This window comes from Mastigoproctus giganteus, chromosome 13 (assembly GCF_048544385.1).
Source record: "Mastigoproctus giganteus isolate SK-2022 chromosome 13, ASM4854438v1, whole genome shotgun sequence".
Classification (NCBI taxonomy): Eukaryota; Metazoa; Arthropoda; class Arachnida; order Uropygi; family Thelyphonidae; genus Mastigoproctus; species Mastigoproctus giganteus.
Window position 1 is genome coordinate 96,477,789 of NC_143587.1, and position 12,871 is coordinate 96,490,659.

Here is a 12,871-nt window from a genome sequence, read left to right on the forward strand (position 1 = left end):
TGCTGAGGTCATCTCGTCTCAGGGAATATTATGAAATAAATAAAATGGAAATTAGAATAAAATGATACCAAAAAAGCTGCGGTCCCATCCGATCAGGAACAACAAGGACTCGGTGAATATAAAAATAAAAGTATTTCTTTTCTGTTCCCCAGGGACTTATTCCTGGCGAAATGGGATATCGGTGGATTTTTACTTATTTTTAATAATAAAAAAATAAAAAATAAAATAAAAAAAAAATTTCAAACCTTCGAACTGAAAGACCAGTTACAAAGGTACTATTAGGGTGTGTTTGACCCTAAACACACTTTACTTAGGTACTATCAGAAGATATTTATGGGTTTGAATCAAAGCGTTCTGTCCTCAGTTCTTGACTTGGTAAGGTGTTGTAATAGGGTTTTAGAAGCTGTTGTTGTTATTTGATTTTTAGGAGCATTAGCAACCAAGGCCATATTGCTCCAGGAATATGCGGTGTTCATTCCCTGACCTATCCGCATCCCTCCGTATTTGGTGGTGACGGGCTCGAACCCCGGTCTAATCAAGAAGCGTGGGCTACGCATTGCTGCTCCTTCCCCACTGGCGACGGAGGCGCCCGGGTTTTAGAAGCATCAGCGACTAAAGCCATATTGCTCCGTATATACTGTTTGTAAATTGCGCGGGTTCTGTAATTTATTTTTTTGCTTGCTGAACGAAAAACCTCAGTTTCTGGGAGAAAAGAGAAAACTGCACAACTCTCTATCACCAAGAAGAAAAATACCAACGATGTGGACATCATTATTGCGAATTCTCCAGTTAAAAAAGTCACCCAACATAAAGATTTGGGTATCATCTGGGACAAAGACCTCACCTTCTTGCCTCACTTTAATGCCACTCGAACGAAAACATATTCGGCTTTATGGGCAGTAAAACAAGAGATCTCCAACTTCCATAACCCGGACCTTATCATCAAATACATTCTTCGTTGTATTTTCCCAATTCCATTATATGCCTCGACTATATGGTCCTCAGCACCCTCATCATACCAAGCCAGGTTCCTCTCCCTGGAATTCTGGATCTTGAAATGGCTAAATAGGGTTGCCGGGCTAACACCTACAATCTCAAAATCTGTTCTGGTCACCAATCTTAATACGCTTCCTTGGAGGTATCACATCATCTCTAGGAACCTTCTTACCCTCTCTCAGCTTCTATCCGGAAAACTGAGGTCACCCGATATTTGGGATATCATCGCCAGACCGTCCGACAGGAGAAGATGCCAGTCCAACACCTCCCCATACAGATCGAAGCTGCGTAGCATGTCCTCCTTGGACAACATGTTTCCACACAACTCCTTCCAAATATTTAACAGATTAGCCATAGACGCTGAGAAACTTTGCAAGGACAGAACCTACAGATCTTCCATTCTTGCAGACATGTATGCCTTAGTCATGCTCTAGGTGGACTCTCTGTGATACCGCAATATCCACGCTTCGATGTATCCGGATGCACTTTTATTTGTTGTAACTTTATGTTTTTGTACTTGTTGTAACTTTTTGTTTTTGTACTAAGGCGCATTTAGGGCTAGAGCTGTTTTTGTACTTGTTGTTACTTTATGTTTTTGTATTTGTTATAACTTTATGTTTTTGTATCTTCACCAGTGGCTGTTTAAGGCCATATATTGTATCTGGCTCTGTATGCAATGCATATGTCTGTATTTTATGTTTTTTTCTCTGTATATAACTCATGCCCTCTAGCTGCATAGCTGTAAAAGGACATTTCTTCGGAAATAAATTGATATTAATAATAATAATAATAATAAAAACCATGCTACCCGCGCCCCAGACCGACTAACTCAGCCACGTTGTGAAAAAGGCCCATACAGAGAGGACAGCGATTCTACCAACTATGGTACCCATGAGGGCGACTTGGTCAGTGCTCAGCAACTGCTGCCCATCATAAGATAGGACCAAAGTCGCTAAATTCAATGCTACGGCAGAATTTAGAGGTTACTGAAGTTCTAATTTGAAAAAGAGAGAGAAGTACCAACTGTGTACTTTTCTTAAGTACCACACTTAAGGTGGTAGAAAATGAAAAAGACCTGGGAGTAATTGTGCAGTCAGACATGAAGTTTTCTGAGCAATGCAGACAGGCTGCCAGGGCAAGTCATGGGATTTTGTCAATGATATATAGGACTTTTGCTAGCAGGGAAAAGGAGGTGATTGTCCCTCTGTATAAGGCAATGGTCAGGCCACGCCTTGAGTACTGCGTATACAGGTCTGGAGCCTTCATTTTAGGAAGGATGTCGATTTGCTTGAGCGTGTACAGAGAAGGGCAACAAGATTGGTGAGAAGAATTAAGGGATCCTTTTACCAAGAGAGGCTTAAGTTCTGCAAATTGCAGTGGCTGGAGAATAGGCACCTGGTCTAGTGAATGGGTTGAGCACACCGAATTCTGATGGGATCCTTCCACTTGTTCAGATTACGAACCTAAGGGGGCATAAATTCAAATTAAGAAAAGACAGATGTAGAATCGATGTGCGGAAATTTTCCTTTAGCCAGCGGGTGTTAATTGCTGGAACAAACTTCCATCTGTCGTTGTGGAAGTTGATAGGTTGAATAAATTTAAGGAGGAACTGGACAGGCATTTGGAGGCAATGGTGTGATTTTTTTTTTTTTGGCTGATGCTGCATAAGCTCATACACTTGCTTTCTTGCATCACATGCCACTACTACTACTATGGCCTTTGCTTTTTCTTTTACCTACCTAGGACTTCTGTTTGATGAAAAGATCGGGCTCAAAGTACGAAATCCTTCTTAATATAATTTTTATTCAATTTTTAATTTAATTTTATTTTATTTTATTTTACAAATTTCGCACCGTTTCAAAGTATCCGCTGCAGAAGAGATGAGGCAATCTCAGAGCTTTGTGAACTTTTGTATGCGTTTTAAAAATATTTCTTCTAATTCAAGACAATGTAGTGTAAAACACATACAACTGTAAATTCTGCATATAATCACCCTTCGCATACATATTTTGCTAATAGTGGCTAAATAATATAAAGAAGCGGACTTTTTTTTTCTGAATCTGAAAAAAAAAAAAAAAAAAAACAGGAAGGAAAAAATTTGCACCATTGATACCTACGCCATCGCAAAACGTGGCTATTCAACTGAACTTTGAACTTTACCAAACCATCCACCTCGCTCACTGTGGCAAGAAATTCATTTTATGTACAACGCGCTGCTAGAAAGTGAACTCCATGAGCTAATATAGTTGCGGAAGGACGTCACGTTGTTGTTGTTTTCCATTAAGCTTATTACAGTACTTTACTTAATATCACTCATACTATGTGAAATTAATAATGTAATTTATTAAGCTATTCATAGAGACTACTATACATTAAGGTCTGATGATGGGTATCGGTAAGATTCCTAAAACGTCACCTTAATGTATAGTAGTTTATACAAATAGCTTAAAAACTGTATTATTAATTTCACGTGGTATATGAGTGGTATTATTTATATATATATATATCAGGGTGATTCACTACCAGTGCGACAAACTTGCAGGAGGTGTAAGGGGCACAAAGACGAATCGGAATCACATAGCATTGCAGGGTCCGAAATGCCTTCGTCATGCAGTAGAGGACGTTGAACGGGAGGTCGCGTGAACAGCGATCCCGCTGGAAGTCAGCATTTGCGAACCGGTTCCCGAGGCAGTAGGATGGACGAGTATTCAAACGTTGAACTGGCCGACATGCACCTCGCGTATGGAGCTGCGGACTGTAACGGGCGAGCCGCTCTGCGCTTGTACCAGGAACGTTTCCCGCACAGGCGTGCTCCTCACTATACGATTTTCGCACGTGTGCACAGACGGTTACGTGAGACTGGTTGTTTCACGAGAGGTACCACAAATCGAGAGCGAACGACGAGGACGCCAGACAATGAGGAGAATGTCCTACGTCTTGCAGAAGGCAATCCGAGTACGAGTACTCGAGCGATAGGCCAACGATTGGGTATTTCCCAATCCACTGTATGGAGGATACTGTCAACAAACCAAATGAGTTCATACCATCTGCAACGCGTCCAATCATTGGAGCCTGCGGGTTATCCACCCCGGAGGACTTTTGCTACTTGGTTTCTTCAACAGAAACGGTTCGCAAATGTTGCCTTCCAGCGGGATCGCTGTTCACGCGACCTCCCGTTCAACGTCCTCTACCGCATGACGAAGGCATTTCGGACCCTGCAATGCTATGTGATTCCGATTCGTCTTTGTGCCCCCTACACCTCCTGCAAGTTTGTCGCCTGTCGCACTGGTAGTGAATCACCCTGTACGTATATATATATATATATATATATATATATATATATATATATATATAGTAAGAACTCCATGAGATTCAGCTTCCCAAAAATTTTGCATTTGTGCCGCTGATTCTTCTCTCTTCTACCAGTGAAAATATGTTCCCTCGTTCATTTCAGTGATTCATGAAGAGAGAATCAGTAAAATGAATTCTTTATATATGTCAGGTCCCTCCGAAGGTGTCTAGTTGCCAAGCTTTGCAGCTCGCATATTCTAAACCGTTCTTCATATTGATATCGATTAGTACCCCTTACCAATCTGGTTGCCATTCTTGGCCTCCCTGGATTAAGGGGCAGTTCCTATAGATTGGTAAATGTCTCTCATAATCAAAAAGGGATCAAAGAGAGATGTGATTAAATATATAGAGCTATAAGCTTCATTTCTGTATGATCCAGTAAAGTTTTAATAATAAACGATAAATTACATGTAGCTTTAAGGTTTAAATGGACCCCTTCTTCCACAAAATTCTAACGCAATAAAGACGTTAGAGACAAATTTAACAGATACAGAGTTGTGTGTGCAGTTATGCGTGCATGAGATTAAACATTCAACTACTAGGATGCTGCTCACTGTTGTTGCACGGTCGTGTGTGGATTTGCTGCCAGCGTTTATCCAGTTTCAAGATAGTTGCCTCTAAAATAGGGTGTAGCCTTGTACCCTTGCAGCGATTCGTAGTTCTTGAATTGCACGAGGTGTTAAGCGACTCTAGCCGGAGGCGGTTGCGAAAGTGCCGGGATTGGTCAATCGCTTCGTAGTCGCGGTTGGGATTAAGGTCATGGTGGGTAGACCAAAAGTGTTCCGCGATTGCGAATTGGTTAGTCTCACCAAGAGGATTGACTTAGTATAGTGTATAGTGTGTTCGTGTCTAACGGCAACAGGGGTTTCCCCCATCTCCGCGTTGATTTCATTGTAGGTGTACCAGTTCAATAGGAAGGCCAGAGATTTAAAAGTGTATGGATTTTGTAAGTGTAGTGTTGTGTTGTGTTTCGTTGTTCTTCTGGCCATTTAGCCGCTAGACCTCTGCTGAGGCCCAACGTTGTCCACACTATGCCTCGTGGAGGCAGACCAGATACCCAGTAATTTTAAGTTTTACTCTGGCAGGTCCTACTACCTAATTTCCTGAGATTTCAGTGGCAAGGACCTATAAAAATTTTTTTTTTAATTTAAAAAAAATAATAAAATAAATAAAAATAAAAAATATATAAATAAAATAAAATAAAAAATAATAATTTAATAGTACAGTATTGGGAAGTAGTCGGTCAAAGGTTAGGCCAAAAGGGGCTTTCGTGCATTTGGAATTTTGACATTTTTTTTAAATTTTGACATCGTATGGGGCATTCGCTAGTGTTTAAGCAGAGTAGGGGTGGTAGAGTGAAGATAGGGGGAGGTCAGAAATATGGAACCAATAGGGATGGCAACCCCAAGTCAAAGTTTTAAATTTAAATTTAGACTATGTGAGGTTACGCTGTGAAAGTGAACAGAGTAGGGAAGAGACTGAAGGCTAGGGGGAGGAAATAGGAAGTAAGGGGTCGATAGAGGAGGTGACCCCCGTGGTCAGTGGGGCAGGTCCATGTCCCACCAGGAGGAAAAGGAGGGCGAGTAGGGGAAGAGACAGTGAAACCATCTCCTTCCCTCCCCAGGGAAGTGGAAAGAAAGTACTGTGCAAGAGAGCACAAGTATAGCCTATGGCGTTGGCAGCAGAGCTGCAATGAGGTCAAGTCCATGGCAGGTCTTCTATTTAAGTTCTACCTCTTCTAAAGAGATATCAACTTCTAGGATTGTAGGTCATTCCTGGGACAAGTCCTGTACTTGCAGTTCAGGTTGTTGAGGTTGCGCTTGCAGTCTGTCATCAAGTTTTTCGGTTTTAATCTTCTTTCGTTTAAAGAGGAGAAATGCTGGTTGGTGATATGTTTTGTCTTTGCGTTGTCATGGTTGAGTGACATTTCCTCTTTTCCTGTGTATGGCAATTTGCACGCTTCTTCTCACGAAGAGGTCTTCGGCGAATCGTGACAATGCTTTATAATCCTCTTCGGTTTCAAGGAGGAGAAATCCTTGTCCTCTTGGAAGATCTCACTTTTTCAATTAGAATACATCTTAGGTCTTCATATATGGGACAGTCAAACATAAGATGGTTCCAGTCTTCTATTTCTCCACAAGTGCAATGTGGGTTGTCTGTGAGTCTGAAGCCAGCGAGCTTTGCATTGAAGGGGGCCATGCCCTGTTATTAAGTACGTTGTATGAAGTCTTGGGAAGAACCATGATGGTGATTTCGGGTATACTCTATTTGTCTGTGGAAAAAACTTGCGGGTGATCTCTCCTTTGGTGGTACTGGCCCATCTGTTTTGCCACTCCTGTAGCAGGTGGTTCTGTAAGCGTACTTTTTCTGCCTTCCTATTGTTAGTGGGATCAGTTGACTTGGACATGTGGACATGTGTTTTTGTAAAGGGCGGCTCCTAGAACGTGAGTTCAACTCCGCCTCGTATCTCTGTGAAGAACAGTATCACTACAAATGGGCTTCTACCGGGTCAAATGTGTGTGACGTCGGTTTGTGTGTATTGTGTGTGTGTTCTGTTCTGGCCTCTTGGCTACCCAGAAGCATCAATCACCTGGATAGATGATTCTGGGTACTCGTCCACACCACGGGAAGGTGGGCCAATCCCAACGGAGCACGTACTGTCTCGATACGAGACTCTGAACCACCTGATGTTGCCAAAAGGTGGGCCAGATTTCTCTGGGGGCCCACTCCAGAGAGGGGAAAAAATAAATAAATAAAATAAAAATTAAATAAACTAAAAACAGAAACAAAATGTATTTCCCGTGGTGCAAAAAAACAAAAAAAATAAATAATAAATAAATAAAAAATAAAAAAATAAATAATAAATAAATAAAAAAAATAATAAATAAATAAAATAAAATAATAATCATAAACAAATAAATAATTATAATAATTCCCCGTGGTGGATCAGTTGACTTGTGCTCTGCAAGGTGGTCTTGAAGGCTTCTCGAGCTCTATGTAGCAGCTGCCACAAGCTTTGCAAGTTATGCGTATACCACACCGCTGCGCAAAAGAAGGGGAGATCGGAGTCTTCACGTTAGAAACCAGAGAACGCAAGCTTCTACCGGGTAGTTGAACGCATTTTATATGGTACCCGGAGGATTTTTTAAATCTGGCCTTACATGCCCGGATAGTAGGCGGTAGGTATATTGTCATGCGTTGATGACCGTCTCGGTGGATCGAGAGCTCCTGTGCTTGCAATAAGCACCTGTCCAATATATGGGTTGGATAGCCACAACTGACCAGGTTTGTTCTCACTCGGGAAATCCGGTATGCCTAGCTTCTGCTGGAATGGCTCCAAGCACGGGAGAATAGGGTGAGGCCAGTGCTGTGGAGATGGCTAGGGGCGTGGCCCCATCTGTAGTTGGTAAACTGCCCGCAACACATTGGCTTACAGTATGCCGAGGTTTCCAGCTGTGGGCCCACACGTTTTACAAGGACATTAAGAATGGAAAGGACCCTTCAACTTCCAACTCTAAAGTGAACTGTATCAGAAACCAAAACAAGGACAATGGTCTTCAAGGGTCAATTTTCGAGTAGAAGATCCCCATTTGTAAGAACGAATGGTCGAGCCTAAACTCGGCAAGGCAATTAAAATATCTAGGCATTATGTTTGACTTTCAACTCACATGTCACTTATCTATCAGAAAAGATGAGGAAATTTATTGGGATGATTACTAGAATCACTAGAGTTGGCTGGTAAGGCGCTGAACTTGCTATATGAATGTGTATTTATCCCCATGGTAACGTATGGCGCACCAATTTGCTTTGGTAAAAGTCTGGCAAGAGCGTTGGAGTGTTTGTGAATTTTCCACAGATTTAAGAAAAGTAAGAAAAGTGGAAAAGTACTAATAAGCTCAGTTCCATTCAAAGAGTAATGCTACTTAGGATGTGCATGGCATGCAGAACTGTGTCGACCCCAGGTTTGCAGGTTATGACTGGAAAATTGCCTATTGATCTATCTGCATTTGGTGTATTGTGCACTGGCTTACTTCATCCTCCGTGGCATTCCCTGTTCTTTTCTGAATATAGAGGTGGACATCTTGGCAGATCCCAGGAAGGAAAGGGACAAGAATCTGGGATGCTTTGGTAAAAGTCTGGCAAGAGCGTTGGAGTGTTTGTGATAAAGGGCAGAATACACAAAAATTTTCCACAGATTTAAGAAATGCAGACTCGATAAAATTCAAATGGTTTGCCCCAAACTTACAAGCTTTGTTCTTATTGACTGGTCACGGTTCGATTAATGCAAAGTTGCATGATTTAGGAATTATTGAAAGATCTAGTTGTCATTGTGTATGCCATTTAATCAAGGGAACATTATGTACAACTGTGAGAAGTACAGCGATCTACGAATTGAATTGGTATTTCGGGTCAGTAATCTCAATCTTATGGCAGAAGGCTGCGAGACAATTCTAATTGATAAACAGGAGAACTTCTTGGCTATCCAAGCAGTTGTAACTTCAATATTTCTTACGCAGATGACTCTTCTGCATCCGGAAGCCTTGGATTTGTAATGAAGTATGGGGTAGTGCCGAATTACCTAAAGTTCTGTGGAATCGTGAAGGCTTGAGTCTGCTATATCCACTGCAACTCCAGCTCCTTGTGCTGACATTTCTGTTCTCGGCAGCTCCTTGTTCTGGCATTTCTATTCTCGGCAGCTCCTTGTGCTGCTGACTTCCCAACAGACTGAACAGATGTAGCTCTTACCAATGAAGTTTAGACTTTGTCTGAAATTTAATTATATGTATATTTATTTTTTATGTTATTTGATTATTTTCAGTTTGTTCATATCAATCTTTTTTGGTCATGGCAGGTTTTTTCCCTCCCTGTATTTGGGCAAACAAGAGAGGGAGTATATAAGAGTAAAATTATGTGCTAAATTATGTGTAACTGACAGTGGGGTTGCCATCGGTTGGCTGGGACCGCTTTAACTAATAAATATCAATATCTAAAGTGAACTGGATGAACACTGACAATGAATTGAGGTACTCCAGTAATGTTGCTTCAGAACCACGTGGGATGCCAATGAAGATATCATCGACGTATCTGCACCATGATGTAATAGGCACTGGCGGGTTCCGGAATATCTGTTCGTATATTCCTTAACGTATCTGATCCTATCTGCATAATTAAAAAAAAGTAAACTGCATTACGGAAGCGTCGACTTCCTGGATTTTAACAAAGAGAGTGATTCCATTTGTTATTAGAAGTCATGTAGAAAATTACATTACGTGTTGTATACTAAGATTGTTTAATTTATTACATCAGAGAGCCTGAAATAAGTTTTACATTTCGTGAGCTATAAAATATTACAAAACGTGAAATCAATGTTACGCTGGGAGGATGTGCAGCGAAGTGAAAACAGTTACGTTTATATATCATTGTATTTTTTCTTATCAATAAAAGAAAAGCTACTACAAAATTAAGTATCTGATTAACTTTCTCTTCTGTAAAATGCACGTCTTTTGTGTATATAGATCTATCTCCCCGCAGACCAAAAAATATAGATATTCTTTCGGTAATCGATGAAGGCGCGCATAAGAAAAAAAAAGCTGCGGGCACACAAAGAGAAAGACAGCATTTGAGGAGTAAAAGTATAACAGATCATGTCACAGAAGATTTTCCCGTGAATTTCAAGCTAAGTACTTTAGATACAAGACAGTCAACTAAGTTAAATACAGTATATCGGAAAAAAGATCGAATCTTATCTATTGAACAGAGTGGTTCTTAGATTTCTCAAGAAAAATGCAAACGGTATAGTAGTTCAGGTGAAACAGACAGCACAAATAATTTTAGTAATAGATACGCATTTTTCCAGATGTAAATAAAAGAGAAGAACAAGTCTACGAAACCAAACTTTTAATGCAAAAATAAGTTAGTAAAACTGCTTAAAATCCACTCAATTCTTTATCTTATTAAATGCAAGAAAAAAGGAGACTACGACCTTCTCAGTTTAAAGGTTTTTTGATATACCGCGTAGTAGTAGTTATTATTACTACTACCACTACTACTAGCAGTTTATTAATACAATAGCCATAAGCTAGGAGAGTTGTGAAACATCTATAGATTATTGGTAACCCTGAGAAATTTATAGAATAAATGGAAGTGAATATTTGAAAGTCAATATCCGATAATTTACAAGCCATAATATTGTAAAATTAATTTCGGTGTCTAATGTGTTCGGGATCTCGATACCACTAACCTCTCGGAGCAAAGAACTTGGCTTCCATCGAGTTCAAAATTTAACTTGCTCTGATATTCTGCCTGAAGATTCTTCTGCAATTTCTGCGAGCCCAGAATGTTCAAAGACTCACTTTTAGTTTCCTCTCCTTTCTTCAGCGTCAACATGTGGTATTACATTGGAGAAGAATGGATTCTCCGAGTCTACATGCGGTTGTCGATTTTTTTGCTTACTTTTGTTAATTTTGATTCCCCACTTTTATTTTACTTCTTTGCTAGTACTGCATAAATCTATTTGGTCAAGGATTTAATGGTAGTTAAAGAAAATTTCTGAACTACGGAAAAATATTGGCGGAGCTATACCCTATCATTTGATTCTATCTTTTTTTAGGAGGAGGTATTCATATATAAGTAGATCAATATTATTTCAGAGAGAGAGAGAGAGAGAGAGAGAGAGAGAGAGAATTGTTGCTCTGCTGTTTTTATTTCAGCAACCAAGCAAGCTTGGATGCAAGAATACTGTGTTTTTTAAACTGCGTTTATTATGTGGTTGGTATGGTCATTTTCCATTTAAACAACAAGCCACAGAGTTCAAGAGCATTATGACTGTAAATTGTGTTTATTCTGATGGGGTTGCCGACGAAACTGAATGAAAAACCCGAGATTTCCGGGAAAAGGAAGAAACGTGAAACTTTCGCCCAAGACGGATTAACTCAGCTACACACAAACATACACTACGATGACTCGGAAAAGTTCAGCAGCTTTGAAGCAGATCAAAATAGATATTTTTCTCGTCGTTCAGTGGCCAGTAAGGTAGTTCTGAAGATTTTTTTGAAAGGGTCTTCTTTAGGTTTTAAATGATGTGATTTTAAGTGCAGTTTATCAATTCATTTACAAAAATTATGATATTAGGGTCCCCTGTAAATGATTACATCTACCCATATATTTATTTTGTCTGTAAATTGCATGAGTTCTCTGGTCGATTTGCCTGTTTGCTGGACGAAAAAAATCCCCAGTTTCTGGGGGGGGGGGGACCTTGCTATCTACGCCTGAGACCGACTAACTCAGCCATGGAGTGAATAAAGCCACTAAAGTTTCTCGATTAATTCATTTACAAATAAACCAATTAAATTAATATTAATACATTAGTTTTAATTTAAGCTTCAGTTTCGCCATAACATTGAGAGGTAGCTCCTGCAATAAAAACGCAAATCTTACCATTAAATCGATATCTGACGCTGTAATTTGTAACTGTCGTATTAGGGCCACCAGAGAATTACCTCCCTACCTGCGTGTATTTATGTCTGTAAATTGCGCGTGTTCGCTGGTCTGTTTGCTTGCTTTGCTGGACAAAATACCGGAGTCTCCGGAGGGGACTTGCTGTCCTCGCCTGAAACCGACCAACTCAGTCACGGAGTGAAAAAAATCTTATAAAAGTTAGCATAATTGACAGGATTCGAACATAGTTCTTCTCTACCCGGCGTGGAAGGATGGTAATTAAAACCATGTTGGTACCCGCGAAGATGTAATTTGTAACTGGATTTCTTATTATATAAATAAGAAATCTAGTTACATATTATATAATCTTATTTACGTTATTATTAACAGGGATTTCTATGATAGCGGATATACTCCAGAAAACTGATATACTCCTGAAAGTCGCTTTTTCTCCTTAATCACCAAAAGAATACACAATGCAGAGACAGAAGAAATTACAGGAGTAAAAGGGTACAAATATAACAATAAGTGATCTAGTTGCACAGTCTGTATCCCCTGACCATCTCCTATTTTAGAGTCCGTGTTTTAGATGTAAAATTCACAAAATTGCTAATTACTGCGTGTAAGACGGAACAGACGCTCAAAATTGGGATGTTATCACCATTGGTTTAGAATGATAGACTTTTTTTTTTTTTTTTTTTTGCATTATGAATAAGTTGTACAGCCCTTTATGTTATTGTGATTTATTGGCAAAAATGCATTTTAAAATTTTCTTCTCGAAGAAAAAGAAAATACTTTAAGTGATTTGTTTTTACAGAAGTTTAAACCTGAGTTCTGTGTATTACACAGAACTCTAGCTAATTGACATTTGTCCATGTTTACCTAAGCTGATAGTTGGGAGGAGTTTGCTATTCAGTAAATTATTAACTGTTTCACGTAATATAGTTAGCGAATGGGCTTCTAAGAAATGCTAAGGAGGATTAAAAAAAATCTAAGCAGCTTAAAGTTTCATTCTTCCCATTTCTTTTTCGCAGCTAAGAAGCAGAAGCACAAATATAATAACATGGTAAACATCTAGAATTAAAAA

General features: G+C 39.6%; 1 protein-coding gene across 4 annotated transcripts in view; it reads right to left on the reverse strand.

Annotated features, from left to right (window-relative positions):
• LOC150076271 (uncharacterized) overlaps positions 1 to 12,871 on the reverse strand; it is a 695,145-nt gene that overhangs the window by 556,244 nt on the left and 126,030 nt on the right. The gene's annotated exons all lie outside the window — the stretch shown is intronic.